Below are 20,500 nucleotides of genomic sequence, written 5' to 3'. Positions count from 1 at the left end.
ATGTTAGGTAATGTCTCAACATATCTGCAAGAAGAATTAAGTCCTCAAATACACACTATGTCAATGCTAAAAGCAGTGTAGCTCTCAAGCCTTTATACAGCTCTGAGTCTCCCAGGAGCAGTATTTGTTCTTGTTCTTGCAAAGAATTAGACACCTGTGAGAAGAAGAAAAACATGCCAGTAGAAAGAGCTTCTGACAGCATTTAGTTCTTTAACTGTAGCCTTACCTTCTCAGTGTTGTGGTTTGTGTTTGGTGGGCTTCGGCATCTCAGGGCTCAGGGTTTGTTGAAAACCCTTTTTTCACATTGTGGTGGATTGACCTGAGGTGTGTGCAGGGTGCTCTATCCCCAGATCTCCTGCTCCAGAGGGTCTATATAATATTCCTTTCCTCAGCAAGACAGGGCCTGGGGAGAAAGTAAATAGAAAAAAAATCTCATGGGTCAAGGCAAAGGCAGGTTAATAAAGCAAAAGCAAAAGCAAAGATTATGGGTGCAGAAGCAAAAGAAAAAAAGATCCTTATTCTCAACTTCCCATCAACAGCCAATGCCTGCCATGCCCCAGGAAACAGGGCTTCAGTACGGCAGAGGTTGATCCAGAAGACAAATGCCAAAAAACCAGAGTGCCTCCAACCTCTGCCTTAGCTTTTATTGCTGAGAAGATGCTGTATGGAATGGAATCTCCCTTTTGTCTGCCTGGGTCAGCTGTCCTGGCTCCTGCCCAGACTCACCCCAATGGCCTTTTGGGGCTGGTGGGTGCTGGTTTGGACAGCCTTGGTGCTGTGAGACCCCTGCCCAGCAGTCCCCAAACACTGCTGGGCTCTCAACACCTTTCTCTCTGCTCAGCACCATGAGGGCTGCACTGGGAAAATTAACTCCATCTCAGCCAAACCTTCATACAGGTCTGGTTTTGTGTCCCACAGTACAAAGAAATACCTAAAGTACGGCCTGCAGAGATTCTCTAATCTAAAGCTCAAAATTTGACTCTACCTTGGAGTATCTAAGGGAGAAGATTTGCCTGCCATTGCTCCAAAATAATCAAAATTCATTACCCCTCTCCATTAAATTAATGAAGATTTCTTTCCAAGTTCCTCAGGAGACAGTGTTATGCAAGAAATATTAATGATGGCAGTGCTTCACTGTGGGTTTTTTGTTTGTTTGTTTTTTTAGTTTTCCTTCTTGAAGGTGTTGCCCTGACTGCTGTGCTGAGTGAGGAGGAAATTAAGTGAGAACCACAGGGAAGGAGGACATCATGGTTAGAGCTTGATCATTACCTTTACTGACAGAGACCATCAGAAGAAATCTAACATCTATGTCCCAGGGTGACGTTATGATGCTTGTATCCCCATTCATGTGTTCTGTTAATGTTGGATATTATGTTCTGTACCTTTAAGACCGGCTCTGAAGAGGGAAAGTTTTGTTTCGGTTTTCTTATCAGCCTGGCGGGACACAGAGCCTGCAGCTTTTGCTTTTTCTGCTTTTGCTTTTTGCTTTGCTCTCTCGCTCTTGCTTGCTTCGCTTCTGCTTGCTTTGCTCATTAGCTAGTTTAGCTAAACTGTCCAATTTCTTCCTGGACTGTTTCTCCTTTCCTTTTTCTGATCATTTCGAACCTGCTCCGGACTGGGACCTGGGAAACACCAAGAGTCTGCACCTTGCGGCCTGCAGCAGCTGCCCCAGCGCCAGAGGGACTGAGAACAGAGTGACCACCCCCCAAGAGAGACTTTCTGAATTTGTCATCTATTTCAGAGCGTTGCCATCCGGTATTGTTCATTTTGTGTGCTGGGGGGTGCTGTGCCTGTTAAATAAACAGGTTCTTTCCACTCCTCTCCGAGGAATCCTTCCCGACCCGGTTGGTGGGAGGGGCTGTGTGGGTTTGCTTACTGGAGGGGCCCTAACCACGACACATCTACCACCACAGAGCTGCAGCAAATACCTTTTGGTTAGAGAAATATGCACCAATTCCTGTAATGGTAATATTAAAAATAAAAAATTGGAAAGGTAAAACATACTTGGGAAGGCACAATCTACATGGCATCAGAGCACAAACATTTCAGTAACATCACATTTTGTCTTTAAATTGTTTTTACCTCTACGCTGCCTAAAAATTAGGAAATAAGGAGAATTTAAACTAGTGAATGATTCACTGATACTCAGAAGATAATCAGTAATTCTGCAGATGTCATATCTGAGCTTGTATTTTTATTTATGAATCACTGGCAAGAGCTGGAAAAAAAAACAGTGGTTTCAGGTTTTTTCCTTGGGTATTGGTCAGTTTTATTGGTGTGTTTGAAGCCAATATACTGTCTCACAGAGACCACAGGAAATGGAACTCTTAAATATACAATTTATTGCCAAAGAATGCTGTTTACACAAGCATCTGCCATGTAGTAGAAGAGTCATTATTATCCATGGTTACAACTTTTAATTTTTTTTTTAATCTGTAAATTTGTATTGCCCCTGTGCTATTTTAGTAGATTCTTCTCCAATTAACATGGAGTAGCCTGTGATAGAAATGGCTATTCACTCCAGTATGAAGTAATTAGGACTGAACTGTATGTGAAACAGAAGTTGTTCAGCTTCTGGGCCTCTCTGGAGAAGGGAGAGCAAGAAGCTGAGACTTACTGCTACTCAATTCTTTCAGAATGCCTAGGAGAGTCATAGGCTCTAGTTCCACTCACCCACACAGCATTTTCCAAAGCTTCCAGGACTTTCCTGTCACTCCTGGAATCCAACAGGTTGTTTTTCCCAACCTTATTCAAACAGGAGCTCTCCCAGTCTGGCACAACATCTGCCTTATGGCCATCACAGATTTAATTCTTATGATATAAAGCTGTCTGCAGTACCACTTGGTTCAGAAAAGAAATGGATTTATTATTTTAAAAAACCCTAAAACAACAGAGATCTGTACATAGCTATGCTATTGCTTCTTAGAATAATTTTATTTTTTTTTAAAGTTCAAAAATACCAAAATTAAAGGAAAACCAGGAAAGCTGTTAACTGCTTTTAACTTTGACTTTTTCATCCTTGGAAAGAGGCAGCTTAATTTCTCTTTTGAAAATTACAGAAACAGAACCAATGTTATTGCTGATGTTACAAAAGATACTTGTCTTTTTATTTTCTTTGAAATGGCATATTTTTGTAAAGGTGATTTTATGAGTGTACTGAGGCAAGATGTATAGAAGGCATTTAGCTGCTATTTGTCTGCCCTGTTACTGTAGTTTCGCTATTTTTTTCTCTGCTATTACTCATATGTGCTTGAACAGGGGATTTATGGTCTAATTTCAGAAAATAGGAATGAATCCCTTCCAGTTTTCTAACCTGTTCTATTGCTGACCCATTAAATATTTTCTGTTAAGGGGAAAGGTATTAAAAACATCTCCACAGAACACCCAAAAGTCTAAGTTTATAAACTCTGAATATATTCTGCTTTATTGTAAAACCACTGTCATTATTTGATCTTTACACAGTTTAAATTTTGGTCTCCATAATCAACACAAAGCACATTTTAATTGGATATATATTTTTATATATACTTAAATATATATATAGCTTAGCTAAAAGGTTTCTGTACTTAGATCAGCATATTTAGCTGAAAAAAAGAAGCAACAGTTTGAGGTTTTGCTCTTAATAACTGAAACTGCTTTCATAAATGCTCATAAAAGTAACATTTAATCTCTTGCAGTGGCCCAAAAAATATTGAAAAGATCACTGTTCCTCTGTAAAATGAAATTTTAGAAGCTCTTCAGAACACTCAAACTGTTAATTGTGTTAAAGTACATGCAGTAAATGGTTATAGTGTGCTATTTTGTTTTTATTGAAGACTAAGTGGAGTTTAAATTACCCTTTCAGACAGATAGCTTTGTTATGTTTATTATGTTTCTATATAAATCTCAGTAATTCTGTTTCTAAGGTAAAGATAAAGAATTTTTATCTGTTTAGAATGTTACAAAGAAACCAATTCCTGCATATATTTAAATGACAGTAAATGAGGCATTGCAGAATCTCAGCAAAAACTCAAGTGCTTGGTGATTTTGAGTCCAGCTGAGCTGGACATTGTTCTCAGGCCCTCTGGTTTTTGAAAAATGAAGATATGTAAGAAAGGTGGACACTTGCAAAGGTCTTGCAAGTGACACTGTGGTCCAGGCAGACACCTGAAAAGCAGATCCCCAGTGCAAAAGCCCATTTCTCTTCCTTTTTCAGTTCAGCACTTGATCCCTCAGTAATGCTCATGGCTGGTGGCTTCCAGCCTGTGATTCTTCTGAGACAGGTCTCTTCCAGGCTCTTCTCTGGATGATGTTTCCCTTTATTTACTGACATTGGAAAGTTGTACTCCAGCCTTCTCTTGCTCAGGTGAATCCCTGAAATACAGAGCTTAAGAGCCAAGAAACTATCTCTCCTTTTGTCTCTCCTTACCTAGCTGCTCAGAGGGAATAGTTTTAAAGATGATAGAACAAGAAAGGTGTCTGTGCTGTAGCCAAAGAGGTGCCTGAAGTGGAGGGCTGGACTCAGTCTCTAACAAGGTGCTGCCCTCCACCCACTTGTGTTCATGTAACTGTGTCATAAATGACTGATAATCAAAAAACAAATTGATAATATGCTTCCAACTGGCTGGCAAGAGGTCATTCAGTACCTCTTTTTACCACTTTCCCATAGTGATGTCCTCCAGCTGGGAGTGCTGTCCCAGGATGCCACCACGTTGTGATCCACAGAGAGATGCCTGTGCCTGAATTAAGGTGCAAACAAGGCCAAATACTGAAGTCAGTAATATGGATTTTATTTAACAGGAGATGTGAGGGACAGGGGGAGAGAGAGAGAGAGAGAGAGAGAGAGAGAGAAAGAAATAGGGAGAAGGAGGAGGTCAGGGAGAGAAAGGGAGTGGCGGAGAGACTCTCTGGATCCTGACAGCATCCACTTGGCCCCTTTCTTCTGGACTTCTAGGAGGGTCCTGTGTAACCCAGAGCTCAGTGGGATAATACATCCAGGTATCTGTGGGAATGCTCAGGTACCTCCCATGGGAAGTGGGCAAGTTTTACAGTTTTCTGCAGCAGACTCTGGATCTGTTGCAACACTTGTGGATCACATGCAGTCCTGGGGAAAGGCCTCAGGAATGAGAGGAGGTGGTTCTTTCGAGTCTTTGGTGGTTTATGACACCTTCTAAGACCGGACAGCTGCCTCTCACGTGCATGTTCAGGGTGAATGGGACCTGGCAGGAGAGACTGTAGGAGCATAGCAGGGTAGGATGGTTGGGATGGACGGAGACGAGAGATCTCTGAAGCCAGGTTGTGGAACTTGTGGTTTATTGCAGAGGGCCTGGGTGCAGGGCCCTGCTTGGAGCTGCCAGGCACAGCTCGGAGCAGGCCCGAGAGAAGAGAGGGGGAGAGAGGATGAGAGGGTAAGAGGGTAAGGGAGTAAAAGGGGTAAGAGAGTGAGGTTCCCATTACAATACAATAAATCTTCTTCTGTGTTGAATATTCTAATTCTCACTAACCAATGTAGTACAATATATAAATCTTATAGCACTTATATACAACCTATAAGAATTATTATATCACCATACTGTGTTACGTTTTAAACCCTAAAAACTACTTTTTGGACCCCTTCTGCCAAGCTAGTAGGGTCTGTTCTGACCCTTGGGCCTGTCTGCAAGCAGAGGGAATTGTTTCATCAAAAGGGGATTACCTTCAGTCCAGGCCACACTATTGTTGTCTAGTTGTTCAGTAACTAAGCTATGTCAAACCTTGCTTTCATTTCAATCTCACTTATAGTTTCTATATTCTCAAAATCTTTTGCCAGGCAATCATATTTATAAGGCTTTCCTGTTTCATCTTCCCCAACAAGAGACAGTTTGTGTAAGGGAGGACTCTGCAGCAGGGTCTGCTTTGTTATTTGGCTTTTAGCCCCTGGTGATGGGCGTCACCCACTCTGTAGCAGAGGTTTTGCCATCACACTGCCAAAAACTCTCTCTCCCCCTCAGCTGAGGGGAGACTGTGTGGAAACCTGGCCTCAGCAAATGAGTCAGGAGGCTTTGGCCTCCCTCCAGTACCAGACAGAGCTGGTTTTCAGCAGAGCTGCTGGGTTTGGCTTTCCTTGTGGATGCATTCTTCTCCCCCAGCCCTGTTTATGTCTCCCTGGACAAATAGCAACCAAGCATGGAATGTGTGAACATGGAAGACATCGCATGGCTTGAGAAACAGAGGAACAGGAGAAAGGAAGTGAGCCTTTCCCTTTTTCCCACAGCAGCAGATTCCTTGCTTTTTTTAAGTTGTAGTTTGATTCAGCCATAGCATGAAACAGCACAGCTGGCTTTTTCCTCCCTAAGAACCAGTTGGCTTTTTCCTTCTTTAGCATCGTTAGGCTGTTCTCCACAAAGGAGGTTTAGAGAAACACAAGCTTCTGATATTCTCCTACATTTTCAGCAGGTGTTCATCATAGACACCTTTTGCAGGAAGTTTGCAATATTATTAAAGAAACTAAAGTTCCAGACAAAACCTGCATCTTGCAATGACTTGCTTGATATTTAAAGAGATTTTAAATAAATTTCCCACCAAATCAGCCTCGTTTAGTCAATTGTGTCCAAAGCCAGCCGTCCACAAACTAAACCACCAGTTTATTTCTGATAGTTTTATAGCTAAACACAAAATTAATTCAGTTTTTGTTTTTTCCTTTACTGCTCTTTTCTTTCACTTCTGAAATATTTCAAGGTCTGCCTTGCTGTTATTTGAGGTAAGGTCAAAAAGAAGTGCATAGCTACTTCAAAATCAGAGATTGCATTTGCTGTACTAATCACAGGTGCAATCAAAACCATCACTTAAGTTCTGCAGGTACAGACTAGAGAATTCCATGCTACTTTCCTTGAATATTAGATTAAAAACTGTTTTTCATTTTACTTATATCAGCCAGATAGGAGGTAAACCAACCATAGATGTTACAATAAACAATTCCGTTCGGTGAATTTTGAACATTGTGAATTTCTGTTAATTTCTTTTGTTGTTGTGCTTTAGGAATTAAATTTATGGAAAAGTGAAGAGATCTCAGAAATATCTGCACCACTTTGCCTATTTTTAATCATATTTTTTTCAATTTTTATGGACATGGAGACAATTGTATTAGATTGTGAACTTGTCTACCTCAGCTGGTGCCACAGACATTACCCAGGGAATAGATATTAAGTAGATTAAACATTTCAAACTATTTTTCACAATGTGGCATCATAAAAAAATCTTTACTGCATAGACCTGAAAATACAAAATCATGTACCCATACAAGTTTTTTCTGGATTTATTTTTGTCTGGTTGGTTGGGATTTTTTTATGGCCTGAGTTGGAAGGAATCTTAAAGATTATTTTGTTCCAATCCCCCTGCTGTGGCAGCACCTACCACTGTCCCAGGTTGCTCAGAGCTCCATCCGACCTGGCCTTGGACACGTCCATGGATGGGGCAGCCACAGCTTCTCTGGACAACCTCTGCCAGGGCCGTACCATCCTCACAGTAAAGAATGTTTTCCTAGAATTTAATTTAAATCTACTCTCTGTCTGTTTGAAGCCATTCCCCCTTGTACTGTCACTCCAAGCCCTTGTAAATAATCCCTCTCCACTTTTTTTTGCAGGCTGCCTTCAGGTACCTGAAGGCCACAAAGAGATCAGCCCAAAGTCTATTAAGTGTACAATTTAAAATGAAAGATTTTGGTTTCAGAACTATCTCATAGTCAGAAATATACAAACTCTTCTTTATTAAAACAAAACAGAACAACAAAAAACGACCAACCAAACAAAAAAACCCCACAAAAACAAAACCACAAACAAACAAACACAAACATAAAAGATGCCTAAAATTAATATGTGAAAAATAAATTGCAAAGTTATGTTAAAAAATCACCTTTGTATTACATGGAGATTTGAAGGGACTGAGAAACATCTGCTTGACTCTCCTCTGCTATTCTTGCTGTACACACAGCAAGAAGCATCATGAGAGAGCTGAGCTCCTGCGTGTCTCAGGGGAAAAAGTGTGTGTACAATTAGCATGGTTTCCTTCTCTGAAAAGTAAATTAAGGGCAGGCATCAGGAAAAGCCAGCATGTAGCTGGATTGTGTAGCCAGTCAGTCAGCATTTTGCTGTGGCTCCTCAGTGAGCTACAGAACAGTGGAAGGAGGCAGGGTCCATCCCAGGAGAGAGTGAGAGTGTCTGTGTGTGTGTGCACATATTTGGGGGGCTCTGGTTAATTACTGGTTAATTAATCTGTGGTTAATTACACAGGGACCCACTTCCCCTCTGTCTGATCAGTAGTCTGGGAGAATTGTTTGCAAAAGCACAGCGATCCTGAAATCATTTGTATTGTCCTACAAACCCCCCTACCTTACAAGCTTCTCCCATGTGTATTTTAATAGCTGATACCTCACAAACACTGCAGTGAAAGGTTAATATTTTATGTTACCTGGAAACTGAAATTACAAGCTTACTTGTGGAATTAAAATGGACTTTTCTAGTTCTAACAGTTCAGGAAATGATGCATCTTCAGGCTGTGATGGTTTTCTAAGTGTAGTCAGTTTCTACTGTTGGTTTTAGACCACCTTATTCCCAAATCATGCCAGAAAAAGAAGAGAAAGGGTAACAAAATCAGAAAGCAATCATAATACAATTATCTTAAGGTCTGATCTCAAGTCTTTCTGACATAAAAAAAATTTTAAAGCTAAAAATGTTATCCTCACTGGGTAGGAAAAAAAATTCCATTTATTGTAGTTCTCAGGATATTAGATCAGAACAAATAATAGCTTTGTGGTTTCTCAGTACTTTTTATCATTATAAAAGCAGCAAATATAGCATGAACTGGTCTTTTGCACCCATGAATTTTCCCCATTCCCACAAGGATGAAATAAAATAGAAATGAAAGCACTTCCTATTGAAAACAACCTCTGAGCCCCTGCCTGAAAAGCTGTGGGCCCTGCAGGCTGGCTGAGAGGGAACCAGAAGCCCCTCTGGTTAATTCCTCTCTCCCAGGCAGCTGGGGACACGGGGGCCAGGTGAGCCTGGTGCCTTGTTTCCTGGCAAGCAGTGAGATCCCAGCATGGCTCAGCACAGGAAGCTAATAAGGCAATTTATAGCTTGTCATTTTTCATTGCTTTTGGTAGGATCTTCCCAAAACAAAGTGACGTTTCTTGTTTATCTCTGTATTAGACAGCTAAATGCAGCAATATTGCTTTCTCCTGGCATGGAGGGATGTGCTGCTTTACAAACATTAATGGTGTGACAAGTGTCTCTAAATAAGGACTGAAAAATGCTAGCTAGACACGGAATTCTTCATCTATTCTTTTTCCTCACTGACAAGGTAGCTTCAGCAGCTTCAAATTTTTTGTCAAATTCATGGAGTAATTTGCATGAATGACAGAATCATTAGGGTTGGAAAAGAACTCCAAGTTCATTGAGTCCAACATTAGATCATCATTGTCACCTATACTATGGCAATAAGTGCCACATCCAGCTGTTTCTTGAAAACCTCCAGGGATGGGTGTCACAGACATCTTTCATGAAAAATCCTTTCTTAGGATTTTTCCTTGTGAGAAGCTGCAGTTTCAGCAACCAAAAGTAAACAATGGTTATCTGCTGCTGTGGAATGCAACAGGTGGACCTGTGATTGGTCTCCTGTGGGTGTTTGGATTTAGTGACCACTCCTGGCAGAGCTGGCTCTTGCTCTGTCTGAGACAGAGATCTTTGTTATTCATTCTTTTCTATTCTTAGCTTAGCTAGCTTCTCAAGAAACCTTTTCCTTTCTATTTCTTTTTAGTATAGTCTTAATGTAACATATATCATAAAGTAATAAATCAAGCCTTCTGATCATGGAGTCAACATTCTCGTCTCTTCTTCATCCTGAAAACCCTTGTGACCACAGTCACAGATGGGGACTCCACCACCTCCCTTGGCAGCCCATCCAAAGCCTAACAACCTTTTCTGTGGAGAAATTCCTCCTGGTGTCCAACCTGAACCTCCCCTGGTGCAGCTAGAGGCCATGTCCTCTTGTCCTGTCATTGTTGCCTGGCACAAGAGGCTGACCCTGACCTTTTAGGTAGCTATAGAAAAGTGAGGAGAACGTCAAAGCAAGTTTCAGAGTTTTCATGCTGAAATATTCTGCTTCAGATTACACTGACTTCTTAAACAAAAGAAATCATAGTAGCAAAAAAGAAAGAGGATGAAGCAGATCATTTTCTTTGGCATGAAATATTTTTTCGTGGGATCTAAATGATCGCACTGACAAGTTAAAGAAATCATTTCATATTAATAACCAGCTACTCTCCCACTCCAAAATATTCTGTTGTGACAAGGAACAGGATAGAGAGAGAGATCAATATAAATCAACCCTCACCCTGGTGCATCCCATCTTAGAAGGCTTTGACAGATGCACAGTTTGAGATGTGTGGGTGCTTTAGGTTTTCTGTCTGCTGCTCCTGCCCTGACACAGCTGTGAAATCTAATGGTGCAGGGGAATTTGCCAGCATGGCTTCCACACATCACTGCATTTCACCTGTAAATTAATGCTTTCAGGTCATCACAGAAAGAGAAATGCTTTGAAGAAACCAGCCCTCACTAGGATCCCTGAGGGGAGATAGGCACCTCAAGCAGCATTTCACCATAGGAACAGGATTTTATATTCTCCCCAGAGGATCCATCTCTTTCTGTAAGCTATAAAAGAAAGCCAGGGAGACTATTTAAGCTGCAGGTACCACTTAATTTCCCAAAGTTTTCTCTTTTCCCACCTGGAAAGTATATTTATACACCATAAATATTTAAAAAATGTTCATATTTTTCAATTCATGATTTTTTTAAAAAAAACCCCAAAGTTCAAGAAGCAAAAAATTGTATCCACTGTGGAAACTTACCCTAAGTAAAGAGCAGAAGTGTTCTTTTCCAAGTACAATATATTCATGAGAAGAGAGAGGTTGTGCATGTGGGATAACATGACACATTATTCTTTTCTTTCCCTTCTGGATTGCATCCTGTCCCCCTTTTTTATCATCAGTCCTGAGGTTTGCTCTGGCTGGAAGTGTGGGTGTGAGTATGACAGGACTCCATCACATCCCTTCATCACCTTGACAAGAAATGGGCACTGGAATGCCTAATAAATCTCAAGGCAGAACTTTGGCCTTGGCTATCCATGCATACAGCAAGTTCTATCAATCCCTGAAGGTCCAAGTTCTCCTTAATACTACCACAGTTGTCCCAGCACGGTTTGTTTGAGCCAGGAGGGAGGACTGGCACTGTAGGATTGCTTCCAAGTCCACACTCAGTTGTCTGCACACTGCTGGCCCTGGCCTGAGAAATCCTTGCATGGCAGAGGTGGAAGGGAACTTTGGAAGAAGTTTCCTTCCTTTTGGCACGGGAGACCTGGCAGCAGCACTTGCTGACATCAGCTGCTGCCCTTTCAGAGCCAGGCAGATGGCATGTGCATACCCTTAACTTCACTATTGGATCTGATAAGAACTCCAAGCTCAAGGAAAGCTCTGCTGATCATTTGCATAGGTTTTAGGACACTCCCAGGGCAACAAAATTGGTGAGAAAGATGCATTTGAGAAAGGCACAAGCAGGACAGTGTTGTCCCAAAGAGCTCTTGATTAATGTCAGTGAGTCTGACTTGGGTTTGTTCCAGCTCACATTGAGCAAGGTAGACTATTTCTTAATCCAAGGCTAAACTTAAAGATAGCTGTGCCTTCAGCAGTGATTATGGCTGATTTGTGTCTGTCATTTAATGCACAGGAATAATGAAAAATGGCACCTGTGTCTGTCTCTACATTAGATGATTTGCTAAGGTCAGGTTCTTTTCAGTGGTCATTACCTAATTTGAGACAGAAAGGACAAAGGTAGTATGTGCCTTCAATCTGCAATTCTTAACCTACTAGCTCAGTGAAGCTTTAATTAGAGACAAGGCTATGCAAATTCCTCATCCTTATTTTCTTGTGTGACCTACAGCTATGTTCTGGAAATGAATGTTTGTGCTGGATTCATTGCTGCAGCTCTCAGCACTTCTTACAGCTATGTCCCGGTGACAATGTGGCATTCAATCAGTTCCATGACTCTCTGCTGCTCTAATGACAGGCAGATGTCCCCTTGACTCTGTTAATTCCTTGGACCAGCTCCATCTGCTTTACAAAGCAACCTACAAAAATATCAAAATGAACCCCACAAGGGCCCCGTGTTTTCCCATATCCTGAGACATTTTTGTCTTTCTGAAATAAATAGAAAAGAGCTGTCACAAAGCCATGAACACACTTGTATTTCTAAATCTGACAAGACTATATATGTAGTGCCATAGACATTAAACAGAATTTGCCTGTTTCTTTCTTTTAGCACATTTTAACAGCAGCAAACTTCATAAGGGACATTATATAGCAAATAAGAGAAGAATGAAAGATGTGGTTTTTCCTAAGTTTTAAAGTTTTAGCCTTATGCAGTGACTAATCTCTCAGGGTGATGGGAAACATACTGCCACTGATGTGATAGAGAGATCTCTCAAAGGTCTTTTCCAACCTAGTTAATTCTGTGATTCTGTGACAATAAAATCATAATTGTAAACACCGAATCATAAAATATCCTGAGCTGGAAGGGACCCACCAGAATCATGGAGTCCAACTCCTGACCCTGTACAGGACATGCCAACAATCCCACCATAGGCCTGAGATCATTGTCCAAATGCTTTGTGAACTCTGTCAGGTTTGGTGATCACTCTCCTGGGGAGCCTGGTCCAGTGCCCAACCACCCTCTGGGTGAAAAACCTTTTCCTGATATCCAACCCAAACCTCCCCTGACCCAGCTCCAGCCACTCCCTCAGGTCCTGTCACTGATCACCAGAGAGAAGTGTCTGCACTGGAGTGTCTGCACCTCCTCTTCCTCTCATGGAGGGGATATGAAAAAATTCTCCTGGGATGTATGAAACAGTTAAATATCACCCTTAGTGACTGTGTTTGGGAAGACATAAGTGGAGGAATAAGAAAATAAGAGTAAAAAATAAGAAAAGCCGAAATCTCTATGATGAATTGTCCAACAGTGTCCAACTCAGGGGTCAGAGGAAAGCAGGCATAGCTCTTGGTAGACAAATATCTACATCTCATCAGGCACTGGTTCCTGTTAATGCAGGTTTGGTTTTTTTTCTTAATATTACTTCTATGTATTTTTCTTCAGTATTGCCAATAGACAGCTTTTGAAAAAAATGTATATACAAGATAAAGGTTGTTGCTTTGCTGTTTTACAACATCCTACGTAAATGTCAAAGTAATTTTTCTCTCCTTAAAGAGTTTTGCTGAACTCTAAAATGTAAACCTCTGAACTTTGCCATGGAACTAGTAAATTAACAGTGCATAGAATATAACTAGCTTATAAAATGACAGAAGAAAGAAATACCAACCTTCCTGGGTTTGCAATCTAATATTTTATCATAATTAATTGTGAATGTATTAATTAACTTTTCTGACCCGAGTTTTGTACAGTATTGTTATTGCTAGCTTTTTAGTTACAGTGCAGAAATTTCCACTTGTATTGAAGATAAACTGTCATGGCATCTTACTTCAGCAACCTGTTTAGAAATTGCTTACTGAAAAGACAAATATAAAATATATCCTGCCGCTTTCCCCATTACCTATCAAAATATGTTTTTTGCATAGTGACAAGTGCTTTTTAGGTGAAAACATCACAGCAGAAGCCAAAGGCTCATTTTCTTTTCACTTGCTAATACTAGTAACATGATGATTTTTATTACCTTTTTTTTTATTTAGAAGTGTCTAAAATTAAGTAGGCATTCAGCAATGGTGACAGTCATAAACCACAAAAAGCTCAGTTTCTTCTTGTCTTGCTTTATGTTCTGTGATCTGAACTCCTCCCCCCGCAGTTGCTCTGAATTTCACAAACACACAGCTTCCTATGTCCTCCTACAGAGCTGTGGCTTCCTATTTGAAACCTCTATTGCTCTCTGTCGAGTACCTTGGCTCATTCTCCACACACCACCCCCATCTAATAAAAATTCCACAAAAATAAATAACACCTTCTGCAGTACTAGTCACAAAAAACCTGCACATTAATGGCATAGATTCAGGATCAGACCCTGATGATACCTATGTGAAAAGTCTCTGTCAATTGTGATTCTATTTGCTTGTTATTCTGGGACTTTTTTTAGATTTCATTAGACATACATAGTGAGAAATTTTATTTTCTAGTTATAAAATATTAAAACACATAAGATAGCAAAAACTGACATCAACAGCAGCTGTTCAGCATTTTTTTGGTCATCTGTCACTCATCCTGATTCCTTCTGTCACATTCTGGCAGGTGAGATCACTGAGAGTTATGCTCAGACCATGAGGATTGAGTATGCTAATGCACTGAAGAGAGAAAACATTCAGGAATATGAATGTTCACCTTAGATGATATTCCAGGCATGAAAATAAGGAAGACCTCACAATTTCTAGCAGAATTCATAGAAAATTTGCACTGCTGCAAATAGCATAAGAAGATAAATTCTCCACCAAACTAGTTAGAAAAAAATAGTGGAACTACTATCAGAGTTTCTCAGGAAATCCTATTTGCATTTAAACATTAAAAATTCTGAAAAATTCATTTACATTATTTAATTTAAAGAGTTGTTTACTTTTTTTTTTTAATGTTCAAGTTCTTCACTATATTGATGATATTTTTAAAAGCCAAATTTTGTTTTTGAAATCAATGAATGCTTTTCAAATACTAATTTGCACTTCAATTTACTTTAGATGTAAACAGTGGCCATGAAATACATGGAAAAGTTTTCAGTGGGCGTATATAAAGTATATGAGGTAACTACCTAAAAAAACCAAAAAACCACAAAAGGTTGTAATACTCTCTTGTTCTTCATTGGTAGTTTCTGCTTGTTAATAAAAGAGGACAACTTGCTCCAGCTGCATGGATTAAAGAGGGATAGAGCCCTTTATGCAGATGTTGCTGAAAGACTTGGAGGGTTTTTGCTGCCTACATTTTGTCATGTCACTCTCCTCTGTTACAGGGAAGACTTTAATACCACTAATCTCCTTCTTACATCTGAAATAGAGCCTTTACTTGCCAACATGAATATGAGTCAGCAGTGCCCTGTCCTAACATACACTGGAAAGGATTGTCTGTACAGTAAAAGGCCCAACAAGATAAACATATTTCACCCATGCCATAAAGAAAGTGTCATGAAAAGTTTGACAGAGCTTCTTGCTCTGTCAGCTGCTAGCTATTTGAATTCAAATAACTACAATTTTATTCAGCTTTCATTATAGGTGGTTTGGAGCTTCTAATTATAATGGGAAGGATCAACATAAATAAAATATTTATCTCAATTTAATAAATTAAAGAAATGTGCTAGGGCATACCATGGAGAAAATTTAGGAAAAAGATGTCCATTCCAAAAACTATATCATCCATACACACTCATTTTTCTCATGGTGTTTAAAGTTGCTGGAGCTCAGACATCAGATCACGTTGACTATTGCAAAATGACAATCACTCTGCATTTCCTTGAGAGAATAATTTGTGGAACTAGTTGTTTATTCCTTTCTATTGGTACATTATTGGCTGATGTCTATCTTCACTTTTATTTTCCTTCTGTGATGTAAGAGGACATGACACTTTCAACTTGATAAAATGTAATGAATGAATGGTCACAATGCAGAAGTATTTAGTGTTGGACTCTTGATAAGGCCCTGGTGAAAGGTGTTGCACACATGACAGCTGCTATCATGAGCTGTCTGAAACAAAAACCTTTTGACTTCTTAAGCTGCTCCCCATTTCTCCTCATTCTTCCCAGTCTAGCTGCAACGCTCTTGTAAAATTGTGCAGTGTCCTATTAAGTGTTTCACCAGAAAAAAGGTTAAGTGTCTATTGGCCACTGCAGCATCACCAGTCAGAAAGGATTGGTCACAGCCTCTTCTGAAGAAGGTCAGCAAACAACTCAACCACCCAAAGGAAGTGAAGACCTCCTCAGGGAAGTGTATTTCTGTGAGGAAAAAGACAGCCACCATTTAAAGAGGAATTTACTTTCTGCAATCATGGCAAAGGCTCAGGTAGTGCTATGAAGTTAATTTTTCTTTTGGAAGTGCTGTGTGCAAGGTCAAGGAGAGACACTTTGGGATGACATTTGGCTATGCATTTCCAGTCTGAGGTATGTGCCCTATGGCTTTGGGCCAGCTGACGTTGTCCACATTTCTGTGACTTCTCCAACCTGCAATGGGAAGTGGAGCCAAAGGCCAGGGTGCATTGTTTGCCTGGCAAGGGCAGCATTTGCTGACACTAAAGCACAGACACATATTCTTGGCCTGCTGGCCAAAAACTCATTCAGAGGCTTGCAGCAATTTTCTTTTTTTAGCGTGGTGGGAAGGAGAGGTTTTACCAGAGGAGAGAGTTTCTCCTATCTGCCAGGGAAAAATATATTTGCTGCAAATTATAGCAGCAGACATTATAAATTACCAAAACTAGCAAAGAGCTCCCCACAAGAGTAGCAATTGCACTGTAGAACAAAGGCAGATGTTATTTGTGAAAACAGATGCCAACTAAAAAAACATTAATAAGAAGCAGGTTTTCTTCTCCAACTTGCCCTTCAGCTTTAGAAATATCTAAGATTGTATTGTTTTCAGCTATATCACTTGAGAAATAAAGAGCAATTTATGTAATTTATCCTTTATTGACATAGATTGTGTAATCAGCAGACCTATATTAAGAAGTCATTTTCAACATTGTACTTATACACAAATAAAATTAGACCAACACAAAGAAAGATAAGCAAATAAAAATTAATTAATTCTGTCACTGAAATGACAAAATAGACAACCTTCTTGGTAAAATTGCAGCCGTAGGTGATGTTTTAATAGAATTAAAGGACAATTTGACAAAATTATTCTGCTTTGTCTCAAGAAAAAAGAACAGCTAACATATTCTCACTTCCATTTTCCACTGCATATCTAGAGGCTGTCTTAAAAAAAAGAGAGAGAAAAAAATTAGCACTTTTAATTGTTTTTGGGTTTTTTTTGTAGAGTTGGAAAGGGAGGGTTTTTCTAAATTAAAGTTATCTACATATTATTGTGGTATTAATGTCTAGAGTGAAAAACTTAATATTTTTCCTCAAAATAAAACGACATTTGATGGAATGAAAGTTATTTTTCTTAAATAGAATATCAGAGTTTAAGAAAATTCAGAGCAGCTTTTTTTCTTACAGACTTAAAAATAAGTTTTGCACAAGCGTGCTTTCTATCTCTGAATTATAAGTATGTGAAAATAAGAGAAAATACTGAAGAAGGAAAAGCACTCTCTGAGCAACTATCATCTGCAGGTATAAAAATAAGAAGTGCCTTATAATGCGTTTGAGTGTTTGGGAAACAGTTTATTGTGATTAAATTTATTCTAAGCAAAAAGAAAACATTAAAAAGTGTCTGCAGGATTTTTTATCTCTTTAAATCTACTTTGCACACTAACAGGCACACAACTATACCATTTCCTAATGTGCATTCGTGTTTTGGATACGCTTATTTGTTCAATATAGCTAAACATCACTTCATATTAGTTTCAATTGGTGACTACAAATATTATGGCTGAATGCCTGTTCTTCTAGAAACAAGGTTGTGAGACCAATCACTGCAGTTCCTGTTTCTGGCATATTTCAACTCTCATATGTCAACTCTGTAAATCTTAGAACAGTTTATTTACCCTTCTTTTTCCTCTATAAAGTAAGAATATAATTGCCATTTTTATTCCCTGCTCCATAATAACTGTCATTGGATAATGGAAGAATCAATCAAACATCTTTTTTTCACATTCCTGCAGCAACAGAACTTTATTATTTTTTACTTCACTGACACTGAGAAGCCTGAATCAATATTGACAAAACATCAAATCGTTTTGAAAAGTTTAGCTATGATTTGCTCAACTTAACCATTTCATGTCCGCCACAAATGCAAGGAGTGAAGTCCCAATCTTCCTTTCAGACGTGAAAGTCCCTAATACGAGGAATTGAAGTCTCCTTGTGTGACTCCTGGAATGATGGCTTTTTTTGAAAATTTCATTATCTAGAACTGGTGTGAGATATTAATTGTCAAAACTCCCAGGCAGGTCTGGTTTGCATGAAACAAGTGACAAAGTTAGGAGCATTACACGTTCAGCAGCCTTGAAAAATGCAATGCCTCAGCTTACACGTGCATTTGCAGGGGTACCCAATATTTTTCAGTACATTTTGTGGAAGACTCCAGTTACTTTTTAAATTGCTGGTGATCCACAATTATGCACATATTTTGGAAGTGCAGAACATTTTGATTTCTACTAGCATGTCCTTAATTTTTTCCCATAGGCTCCCAAAGTTGACAACATCAGTTAAAAAATAATAGTCTTTCCCTCACTTCGGACTATCTAAACAACAGTTGTCCTCCAAACAGGACTGCATATTGTGTCAGGTGTGTGCAAATGTATATATTGTAAATTGGCATTCAAGGAAAAACACAAGTATTTTCCTACAAAAAACATTTTCCTCTCTCCTTTTGCCACACGGAGTGTCCCAAGAGTTCTTTCTTCTAGTTGTAACATAAATCAATAGCTGGTCTCATATCACGGACAGCAACCAAGTTTCGTGTAGCATTCAGTTATCTAGAATAACTCCCAAGGGTTTTGAAAGACTATTCCTGAACCTGTTCAGTCTCAAAGGTTAAATAAAGCAGTTTCTGTGAAACCAGGATTCACTTGTTAAAATTAATGCTACAAAGACAGCTTGGTAACAGGTGTTTTATGTTTTAGACTGGGTAGCGGCAGAATATGCTTTTAAGCATTCTTTAAATTGCACTCTTGGGTTGTTTTAACTGTTGTGTAGCATACTTGTTCTTGGTTGAGGTGATTTCATCCACTGCTCCTCAATTCTCTCTGCTGGTTGTTATCAAACTTATATTTTCTATGTTAATATAAAGGTACATAATTTTACATGCTTAAAATACAATATCATACTCTATGAGTTAGTAGAAGTTACTTTCCCCCTTATCTTGTGTGTCCTAAACCAGCAGGAAAAGAAGACCAATAGCGACTAAAATTATAGTGATATTTGCCATACCTTTGAAAATACATGAAAGAGTAGTGACAAGCAAGACTTTATTCAGAAGTAGCAAATTTTACTCTGTGAGCCACAACAACGTTTATGTCACTCCTTTACTGCATTATGATTGCATTATTTAAACATTGCCAAATAATATTTTTAAGCTCTAGGATAATTTCATACAGATGCCTTGCAGGGAACATTTTGCTTTTTCCTTACCACTGAGATAATGGAGTTCATGCAGATGCTTGTTCTGCCTACATACATAGAGTTTATCTAGTAAGTTTAAGAAATCTTATAAGTCACTGTTTTTCTAAACATTGTTCAATAAATGACATAGATAAAGACTGATGGCTTAAAATATTTTATTTGATTCTTGCTTTTACATAGGCATTCTGAGCATCAATGTGCAGAAAAGTGAGATGGAGAGTTAAACAGCACTGTGCTTGAGAATTGTATTCTAGAGCTGCAAAAATTTCCTCTTTTTGGTAAGGCCACAAGTTTTTCCTGGTAAAGTCAACAAACTTGTATTATAGGTAAAGCATTTAAAGTTAAAGCGGGTCTCAGGAGGGTCACATGGCCTTAGAGAAGTAACTTAGGAAGTTCTGCTCTAGTTTTCCATCTTCAGAAGCACGGAAGGGAGGAAATCAACTTTATTACTTCCATCCTTGTCTGTATTCTGGGGTAAATAATGTATTTGATTAATATTTGCAGAAAAAAATCCCACCAGCTTTTGCTCTTGGCTGTATCCCACCAAGACTACAATCTTTTAATTACTACCCTAGGAAAAAAAAGTATAAAGCCAGTGATTTTTCAAAATAACAAGTTAAAACTGCTGTTGCAAACACTAGTTAAAAATATGCTACAATTTGCACTAATGTTTCTGTCTGAAAGGTCAGTCATTAGGAAGGAAACTCTTGAAAGGCATAGCAAGCCATGCAATTCACAAGTAATTAACAGTAACAGTGATGTAGATAGGACTCCCTACAATAAATACAGCTATATTGTGAGAAAGAGTTTTGAAAGACAATAAAAAAGATTAAACCAAACAGGGATATAAATAAAGAGGATGCAAAAAGAGATACCATAATTAACAGATTTTGATGCCATTATGTTTGTGTGTCTGAAAACATAAATTGTTTCATAAATGGAAGAAGTAGCATGATTTAAGCACTTCTGAAGCAGAAAACTCATTTAGCTATTTTATGAGGTAAAGACACTTACTGTAAATCATTTCCACACTTGTAGGAGGGCAATATAAATTGCCTTGATAAGATACGACTGATTTAAAATACACTTCTTGAATAGCACTGGCTGAATATAAAGCACCTTATAACTGGATGTGCTCTGAATTCTGAAACTGGGAGTTCATCAATGTGTACAAGTGCTTGAAAACTTTTTATTGGTGAGTCCAAAAGAGAGAAAAAGTGAAGCACGCTTCTAGAACCTCTTT

The 20,500-nt window shown here is 39.0% G+C and overlaps 1 long non-coding RNA gene across 1 annotated transcript; it reads left to right on the top strand.

The window, feature by feature from the left end:
* The first annotated feature begins 1,154 nt into the window (after positions 1-1,154).
* On the top strand, positions 1,155-19,530 carry LOC139593055 (uncharacterized). Its single transcript, XR_011680188.1, has 4 exons — positions 1,155-1,755; positions 15,877-16,045; positions 17,194-17,307; positions 19,438-19,530. It is a non-coding gene; the product is annotated as an uncharacterized lncRNA (long non-coding RNA).
* The last annotated feature ends 970 nt before the right edge of the window (positions 19,531-20,500 follow it).

Source organism: Agelaius tricolor, unplaced genomic scaffold (assembly GCF_023055355.1).
Source record: "Agelaius tricolor isolate 1412-34295 unplaced genomic scaffold, bAgeTri1.0.p SCAF_9, whole genome shotgun sequence".
Taxonomy (NCBI): Eukaryota; Metazoa; Chordata; class Aves; order Passeriformes; family Icteridae; genus Agelaius; species Agelaius tricolor.
This window is presented reverse-complemented; position numbering and strand designations above follow the sequence as displayed.